This window comes from Motacilla alba, chromosome 1 (assembly GCF_015832195.1).
Source record: "Motacilla alba alba isolate MOTALB_02 chromosome 1, Motacilla_alba_V1.0_pri, whole genome shotgun sequence".
Taxonomy (NCBI): domain Eukaryota; kingdom Metazoa; phylum Chordata; class Aves; order Passeriformes; family Motacillidae; genus Motacilla; species Motacilla alba.
The window spans coordinates 33905754-33915646 of record NC_052016.1 but is presented as its reverse complement, the minus strand read 5'-3'; positions in this window follow the sequence as shown (position 1 = coordinate 33915646).

Genomic DNA, 9893 nt, shown 5'->3' with positions numbered 1-9893 from the left:
TAATTTCAATTTTTGCATTTCATGTGGGAGCATTGCTCATTCTTCATCCTAGCACCAATTATTTTTATCACTCCTTCCATGATGCTTTTAGCACATGACCTCAGGAGCTCTTGATGCAGTGCAGTAGGTGCCAGGAGAGCCCCACAAATGGAGGTTCCACAGAGGTGTTGGCAGGACCTTGTGGGGGGACAGGACAGGGGCAAAGGAGAAAGGATGGGCTATGACTCTGTTTCTGAGGGATTTTGTTGTGTTCGGGAGTAAAGAAGGGGAGCAAAGAGGGGGAAGTGAGGGGTGGGAGATGTCATGTTAGTGTGGGAGGGTCTACAGGCTTTAAATCCACTTCAGAATTAGGATTTAATACCAACTACCCCACCATTGTTTGTTCTTGAGTTCCAATAGTACTCATGTCCTAACGACCCCAAATCTGGCTTTCATGGAAAGAACTGTGCACACCATGGAAAGAGGTATGCTCTTGAAACAAGGACACTTCCCTGAATGGTTCAGATCTTTAAAGGGGCTGGGGTATTAGCCAGGTGCATAACCCCATCCTGGACCCCATCCCCATGCTCCCACACACCTCCCACATGCATGAAGGTCTGAGCTTCGTTCCTTCAGGTGTTTGTGGCATATCCCATCTCATCTCCCTTGATGTGCTCCCTAATTCTCCCTGCCTTCTGCCCTCCAGAGCTGAAAACACCAATCCTGGCACACACAAGTCCTGAGTCTCAGATGGGGATGGAATAAACATAGAGACACAGGGCTGGCAACCTCCCTATGTTGGTTCAGGGTCCTCTTCTCCATGCATGGTGCCTCTTCTGGCACTTCAGCCTCAGTACTGAGGTGATAGAAGTGTTTTTCTTCTACAGAACTGCTGAATGGCTTGGACTCATCTTTCCTAGAGAAATACACCTTTGAGTGGTCATGAAAAACTGGCAGACTGGAGCCTCCAGAACAAACATTTTAGAAAGTTATGAGTGACTGAAGATTAGTGAACAGAACAAACTGTTTTGCTGACTTTAGCTGTAGCTGTCACTAGCACAACACCCACATTATCAGGTGGAAAGGAGGTGAGTGCAGGAGTTGGAGAGGTGTGATAAATACAGCTAAGTAGTTGAAAAAGCAAGAGCTATGATTTTGCTGATACAAGCGATTTAAAGTAGCCTCAGAATTTAGGATCTGTGAAATGAGCTCTTTCCATGTTTAAGGCTAATAGTACTATTCTCATGGGGGGAAAAATACCCCATTGATTGGAGAGAATTCTAACAGGAAATGTTTTTTCTCAGTAGTAGCAATGCAAATAAGAACAGAGTGCTAGAGTTTGGTAATGGAAGGATTAAATAATGTAGAAACGGAAAGAGAAAAACGCAGAAAGCATGACTTTTTTCCCCCTTTTTCATGGAAAAGTAAGCAGAACTGAATGAGATTAAAAACCCAGGTAGGATGTTTCAGGCTGTTTATACAAGAAACTTCCATTGTGCCATTGGCCAAACTTCTGAGGTCATTTTGTTTTGGGGAGTTTTTAGGAATATTTACAGTTTTTAGTATGATGTCATTATTTTTACAGCATATTAAAAGTTTCAGGGGAAAATGAGCAGTCTTCCTGTTTTTTGAAGGAAGCATAAGGACAAGAGAAAAGACAGAAAGAAAAGAACAAATTTGGATAAACAGAAGCAGTGGAGTGTCTCATCTCTGATACAGAATCCCATAAAAAAGACCACTGAAATGGTCTTTCCAAGCCCTGATGCCCTATCTCAGTACAATCCCTTCAAAGTAATGCAAACCTCAGTGATTATTAATATATTTTTGGTTATTTATATGAACCTTGAGGGGGAAAGGAAGCTTCTGCCATTTTAATTCCTTTGTTAATGTCTTTATGAATGCAATTAGCACTTCATTCACGCTTCTTTGTTTCTGGATCCCATTATGATATGGCTTATGCCAACTTCTCTCTCCCAGGAGAGGTGAGGCATCATGCAGCACTCCACTCAGCTGCGTGGCTGAGCACTGACAAACTCAATTTGCTGGAGGAGAGCATGAGATGACACGGTGCAGTCGCTGCTGCTGTGATATGGACAAATGGCCTCTTTTGTTCCAAGCAAGACATCACCTGTCCTGAGGAAGTGCATCTGTGCATAGGTAAGTGAAAGAAAAACAAGGTTGATTTACCTGACAAGAAATTAACCTACTGCAGCTGGTTGTAAAATGGAAGTATTTAATTATTTAATCCCTTTTTTACAATTGCACCATGCCTATTCAAGTACCCCTTCAGTTGTTTTTAATTTCTAAAGATGATGCTAAAATCATCCATTTTATAACACCATCAGCCTCTACAGTCCTAAACCAGGGATGGATTTGACCCCTCAGTTTTTTTCCTGATTGCTCCAAAGGGCTTTGATGTGAGGTCAATGCTCCAAGCTGCAGGGCAGCTGAGGTTGCACAGCTGGACTCGTGGAATCATATGAAGCAATCATGAATTGGAAGGATCCCACAAGGATCCCACTGAGTCTAACTTAAGAAAGCTGGACCTTTACATTACCAGAGTCTTGAGTTCATTTGGGGCTGATCCTGTCCTTGGTGTTCATCAGGGGAGGTTAAGAGGAATCCCAATGAGATGAGTGGGCTTGTAGTGGTGTAAAGTTGAAGGCAGAAGGAGCTAAAGCCTGTCATTCTGTAAGGGCAGCTCTCCAGTGCTACATGGGCATTTACAGATGCAGGACAGTGAGCATCAGGGGCTTGGGCAACACCTCTGGGCAGTGAGGAGCCTGTGTGTTTCTAAATATCCCCCCAGGTACCAATTCACACCTAAATACTCTTGGAAGTGCTGTTCAGGACTTCTCTGAGGCGAGAAGCCAGCCCTGATTCGGGAGTGTGTTAACTGAGCACAGCCAAGGAAATCCAGAGAGATTTGAGCCTGTGGGAGCCCAGCAATGCTCCCAGCTGCAGGCTGATGAATTTTTTGCCACCTCCATCAGGGAGAGGATTGAGCTAGGTGCAGTTTGCCCACAGGATTGATTCTTTAAAATTACTACAATATCCCATGAAGGGTGAAGAGTGTCTCTTCCTAAACAGGGATGAGGGCAGTGAAGACATAAGCTGTTTCTCCTACCAAGAATTTCTGGTGAGGCAGATGGGGAAATGCTGGTTTACAGACAGTGTTGTAGACTCCTTCTCCCTCTTTTTATGTTGATCCCATGCACCCTTTTCCATACCCATTGCAACCTGGCATACAAAACACATCAGCAGACACTGAAGTTCAGACATTCCCTGTGGGCTCCAGGTCCCCTTTTACACCACCCCCACATCCCCAAGCAACCTACTGCCAGGTAAAGGGGATTGTTGTTTCCATCAGAAGGGAGGGAAAAACTGTGGGCTGAAAGCCCAAGGAAAAGAGACAGGAATTCTTTATCGCTTATTAAATGTGCAATTCAAAACCTGGTGAATAGGGAGATGAAAAGCTCCTGCTGAGAAATGGAGAGAGAAATTGCATTTTGGCCTTGGGGAAACCTGTGCCTATAATATTAAAGATGTGCAAATAAATAAATAAAGGCAATAGCTCGATTTACGTGTCTAATATCCTTGCATGCCGTGATCAATGTCGATATTTTACTTTTTTATGAGGTTCTCCAAAAATCTATGGCGCTTTCCTTTATTAATTGTTATCCTCATTGCAAAGGTCTTTCACATGTCTCCAGTAACTAGGTCTTAGCTGTCAACTCCATTAAATTCTATTATAATGTGGCATGATTGAATGCTCCAGTGGGATTGGCCAGCCAGTGTGTATTAATATATTATGGAGCATGCAGAGGCAGGCACCAGCACCTTGCTGCATTCACAAAGATGCTGTTGTGTTTACATTTTTTTCCCCTCTCTGTGCACGTCTGCTGTTTCAGTGGAAACTGGCTTTACCATAAATTATCCCTTGCAAAAAGAACAATGTAAACTGTGAGGGAGCTTTCACTGGGACGTGGAAGCCAGCGGTCTTCCCTCAAGTGAGCAGATTCTCATTCTCTGCCTAGGATGTATTTGTACGACTTTAATTAGTTTGTGTTTGTACAGTATGAAAATCTAGGAGGCCCATGTTATTTAACATTAGGGAATATTGAAGAGCAGAGGATTTCCCACCCTGCTGGTTATAAGCAGGGATGTTATGCTGCTGGGAGGGAGCAGAATCAGAATTCAAATAGGCGTGACCATGGATTTTTTTTAAAACAAAGGAGTTTGGCAGATCACACATAAGCACTGTTTAAGACCTGTGCCTTTTGTGGGTGGTGCATGCACACTGGATAGGATGTCACCTGCAGTGACACCCCTTAGACAACTTAATACCATCCTCAGTGCCTATCTGCAGCCTGAACTGAGTAACCCAACTTGGGCACCTTGTGCTTCTACCAGGAAGGCAAAAGAGCAAAGCAAGACCGCAGGCTCCAACTAAAAGTCAGTTTAATTCAGAACTGGGGAAAAGTAAAAAATCTTTGTCCAGAGGTGCTCTGATCTGATGCATTTCATAGTTATCAGCATTAAGTCAGCACTTCTGGATCTCTGGAGAACTCTGATGGGTCACCAGCCTCTCAGCCCATCACAGCCGTGCTCATTGCTGCTATTATCTCCCCTTGGCTGTGTTTACATTTGCCATTTCCAAAGCCCTGTGTGCTACCACGAGCAGGACGAGCAGGAACATGGCCAGGCAGCAGCTGTCCCAGCACTGCAATGGGTGAGTTTTGATGAGCATTAACGGCTTGGCTGCAACCAGACAACAGAAGATGTAACCTGATTGCCTTTTTGGGGCCATGCTGAGGTCAAATCAAGCACAAATTTGTGTTGGACCAGGCAGAATATGGATATCAGGGAACCAGACAGGGTGTACCTGGGTGGTGCACTATAGGCAAACTTTGTGAAATTCTTGGATTATTGAGGGGTGTCTGCCACAATGGGATTGCTTGAAATGCATCAGTATCCTTCTCCTTCCCTGATTCATGAAGGTTCGTATTCTGCACTGTGTGGTTTTAGTTCCCATGCTCCTGACACACTAATTGACAAGGTCAGAGATGTTGCCATGCCCAACTCAATCTGCTTTTAAAGACAAGAAACTCACCTAATTCCATAATTCATCCTTAGGATCACACTCCACTTGCTTCCAAACAAAAAATAATATACAGATTGATTGATCTTTTACAAGTGCTGAAGATGGTCTAGTGATAAGGGCTGAGGACAGGGAAAAAAAGATACTGCTCATACTAATAAACTGTAATTCTTTTCCCAGAATACCTGGGAAATTGCCTTTAGTCAATTCAAGAGACTAACCAATTTAGAAGAATAAAAATAATCATTATGGTTACAACAGTGACTGGGGGGGATAAAAAAAAAAGTAAAAAAATCAAACCTTTCAGAGAAGCAGAAGGGGAAAGGGAAGCTTCTCCCAAAGATGTTGTTCACTTTTGTGCCTGTGCCATGCAGAAAGAAAAACAAGTCTGCTTTGTTCCTCCTCGAGCCAAGTCAAAGGGTGACGATGTAAAACAGAAGCACAGGCTACGTTTTCCTGGATCTAAGGAAGATGTAAATGCGTAAAATGTGATGGAAGCACTTTGATTTTTATTCTTTCTTTCTTTCTTTTTTTTTCTTTTTTTTCTCTCCTTTCTTTTTTTTTTTTTTATTTTTTTTTTATTATTTCTCTCAGGAATGGTCTGACAGCCCCAGGCTGGAGTATGTGTCTCTCCCAACTACTCTGTCACCCAGGTTACCATGGAGACCATGACGATCGATTAGATGCCATCTGATCTCAACCTCATAAAAAAAGCCCCACGTGCACCCGCGCGCGCGCATACGCGCACGCACTCACACAAAAAACAACCCAGGCAGCAGATGGCAACCAGGCCACTAGACCTGTCTCCAGAGAGAGCGAGCCGGGGAGAGGGACTGAGAGACACAGGCAGAGGGAGACCATGAGGGAACAGGGTAAAAAAACAAAGACAGAAAAAGTGGGGAGGAGGGAGACAAAGAAGTGAAGAGATCAGGAGAAAGAAAGGAAAGAGGGAAGAGGTGAGAAGAGGGTCTGCAGCTGCTGTGATTTCTGGGGGACTGCCTTGGGTGGAGCAGCAATCATTTGCGCTGCCTACAAGTCTGTCTTGTTCTGAGGGTGGAGATTGAGGCTGAGAGAGATCAAGGAATAGAAGTATAAAAATACCAGGTCAAATCCAAGGGAAAGCCCACAGAAGTGTGGTAAATGTGCCTTTGTGCTCTTCTGCCCCTGTGACAGCTGACCCCTCCTTGCAATCGGTCAGGCCAAACAAGGTCTCTCTGTAAGGATGTGAGAAGGGCTCTAAACAGAAATCAGAGCTTCTCACCCCTCCCCAGGCCAGAGGGGGTACAATCTGAGAACTCCAGCACCAGCTCTATGCCACCAAGAGGACTGCTACCCTCTGGACATCCTATGGGGATGCGAGAGATGGAGCCAGAGGAGCTACCTCACCTGCAGCTTACCTCTGAGGACCTGTGCATTGTCTGGACATTCTCACTAGCCTGGAGGTGACTGGCAGAAGCAAAACTGCTGAAATCCTTCGCAGCAGGAACTCCTACGTCTGTACAACGCTTACAAAAACTGGGTCTCTTCAAGGCCCCTGTGGAAATGCCAAATAAGCAAAGAAATCGCAAAGGGGTCTTGGAATTGTAGGACAAAGGATTGGATTAAGATCCCAACAGCATATCAAAAAATTTTGGTGTTTGTATCATCACTTTGGTAGGGAGATACCAAAATGGAACAGATTAGAGCCTCTCTGAAATCTTGCAGCAAGGGTGTCCATTTTTTCTGCTGCTGTCAGTTGTAGAAGAAATGCAAATTCCTTCCCAGTATGTTTGTATCATCACTTTGATAGGGAGATACCAAAATGGAACAGGTTAGAGCCTCTCTGAAATCTTGCAGCAAGGGTGTCCATTTTTTCTGCTGCTGTCAGTTGTAGAAGAAATGCAAATTCCTTCCCAGTATTAACTGATTTGAAAATGGATAGGCCCAGCATGGAGGTGCAAAGTGCAGAATCTCAGTTAGGGAGAAGGCCAGACCTATGTATGTGACTTGCATGGGCCTCTTTTGGAAGCTGGGGGTGGGATTTATGTGATCAGTGCTGAGCATCTCAAGTCATCAGTCTGAACTACTCTTACTGGGGAGAAACAGGTCTTTCTGGTGAGTATTTCACATCCCTCTACCACAAACATCTAAAATAGGCAAGATGTGTCACATCATCATCGTGTCTTCTTTTCTCCAGTGAGCATAAAGGGAGCCAGGAGGAACTATCTCAGATGAAGTGGGGACATAAGAAGTTAATGGAGATAAACCCCACTCCAGGCATGTCAATGGCACCAAGACTCCTGCTAAATAGCTCATCTTTATCCCTTCCATCATTGTTTTACAGAGACACATGAAATCACATCTCAGCAAATGGCAGTTCATCCCTAAGAATCCCTTCCTAGGATGCATGTCAAGAATGGTGAGTATGATACCTTCATTGTGAAGACATTGTCAGGTGAGAAAAATGGCTCATGTTCAGAACATGGGGACTCAGGTGACCTTGAAAATTGCTCTCAGGAACAGTGGGCAACTTGAAAATTTGGTAACTGCCAGCACCTGAAGTTAATCCTATCTAGTTTAAGTACTGAAATGACAATCATCCTTTCCTAAATATGGTACCTGTCTGATGTCAGGAGAGGCAGGAGAGGGCCAGGGACTCATGGTTGCCTGAAGTAGGGCTTCTTTGAGACCAGCTCTCAAGAAGGTTCTCATGTGCCTCTACTTTAAGGAGTGGGTAGAGAGGACCAGATCTATATTCATGCTCCATAAAGATAAATCATGTGCATGATCTCTCTTTCCTGGCGTTTTGTGGAACATTTGAAATAGGATATTGACCCCACTGATATCTAACGTTACTTCATAGGTTGACCTTTACTCCAGTTGGCACCACAATCCAAACTTCAGCAAAGAAAAATAGCCATGAGCATTATCAAATTCAGAGAATAGTTCTGCAAATCCTGAAGATGGCTGGCAGCCGAAATCCTTATTTTCAGAAATGTCAGATTTCCTGGTTTCTTCTCTGAATAAGTCCTTTTAAAAGAAAGGTTTATTTACCTATCCTCAAGGAAGCATAGAAAGGAAGCAAATCAGAAAGCCAAGATGTTGGAGATGGTGAACTACAACTCTGCAAGTATTTTTTTCTAGATGCCTTCAAGGAAGATGAAGGCACAAAGTCATCTTCTATTCTCAGCCACCCCTGTAAAAAGTCACACACAATATTTCTGCAACAATAAAGTTGCTCTAATTTGCAATGAAGAAACTGAAAAGGCAACCTAACAAGTAATCTCATGGCAGTCTGATAAAGTCTAATGTAATCCCTGTGACCACACTGGTTATTCCTCTGAACCCTTGTCATTCACCAGGAGTGTACTGCATGTCTCTGAGTGTAAGGCAGTGACACTGGATTAGTGTCACTAGCTGAGGGATAAAATTGCCCTAAGAAGGTCCAAGTCCACCTATCATGTGTGGGATTGTTGAAATGAACAGAAACTGGATCACGCATGCAGAAAGAGCTGAGTTCCAGGACTGTTAGAGCAGTGTCATGTTTAAAGGCAAGTATTGTTTCAGAAAAAAAAATTGTTCTATTTACTTGATAAAAAGCAGAATGTTCTCTGACCTTATATGACCAGAAATGACAACCCCCCTAAACATCAGTGTCTCTGTGTACTTTTCAGTTTCCCTGTTCTCCTGCAAGAGTTTCAATAGTGTTTGGTGTTTAAACAAGTTTGGTACTCATGGCCAGCTCCCATGACATTTTTTTCTGGTATAACAAGTCCAAAACCCATGACAGAATTGATGATTCTCATTCTGTTAAGAGTGCACCTGGAGCTCATATCAAGCTTCCTAGCTCTCCACTACCTTTCCCATATTGTGTCAACTGATGTAGCTTAAGAGAAGTACCACAGCTTTACTGACATTGCTCATAGAGTAAGAGATGCTTAAGGGATCCTCACCAGCAGCAAGGATAGATGTAAAATGTAAATAGGAAGCCTATCATCAGGTTGGGTATAAGCTGGCAGGGCGCAGCATGTTCAAACATTTGCTAATTACCAATGCATCTATCTCCCAGCAGAACTGGGTATTTGTTATCCTCAGGGCTGGAGGGCACCATTATTACTGCAGTGTTTTCTCACTGAGCTATCACACCGAGACGTGGCAACATGTGATACGGCATTTTTAAGCAAATGGTCCCGAATCTCACTTGATTAGTGAACAAATATGAAAACCGGCTCAATTCCACCTCAGAGACTTTGCAAGAGGAACAGAAACTGGGCAGTGGGCTCAATTTGATCTGTTGGGTTGACAGGGTTTTGCTTGACAGTTTCTTCTGCCTGCCAAAATATTACTGAGGTGCCCTGTTTGGAGCAAATCACCAGAGCATTACCCAGGGAATTTTCTGAAATACATGGTAATGGAAATCAATATCCCATAATGATGTGACACAGGAGTACAAGAAAACTGGCATGTTTGATGTCTGAGTGAAATTCTGAGTAGTTGATTTCTCTGTTTTGGCTAAATTGCTGTGGATTACATAATCATATCCGTAGGAACAGAGCACAGAACATCTTGGTTTGGGTCACCATAGTTAAGTTCCCAAAAATGAAGACACACTGAAACAAATAGGGTCTTATCTTCAGAGCTTCTGTACATCCATAAATTCTCTAGCCTTAGCTGCTGTGGGAGATAAATGACACTTTTATTTAGATGTTAAGATCTGAGATTAATTTTATTCACTCAGGTATAAAAATATGAGCCACTGTGCTTGGATAGGTAATTAACAGTGCTTATGAGGATTCTTCTTGAAATTACATCCATTATGGCTCTCATCAAACAG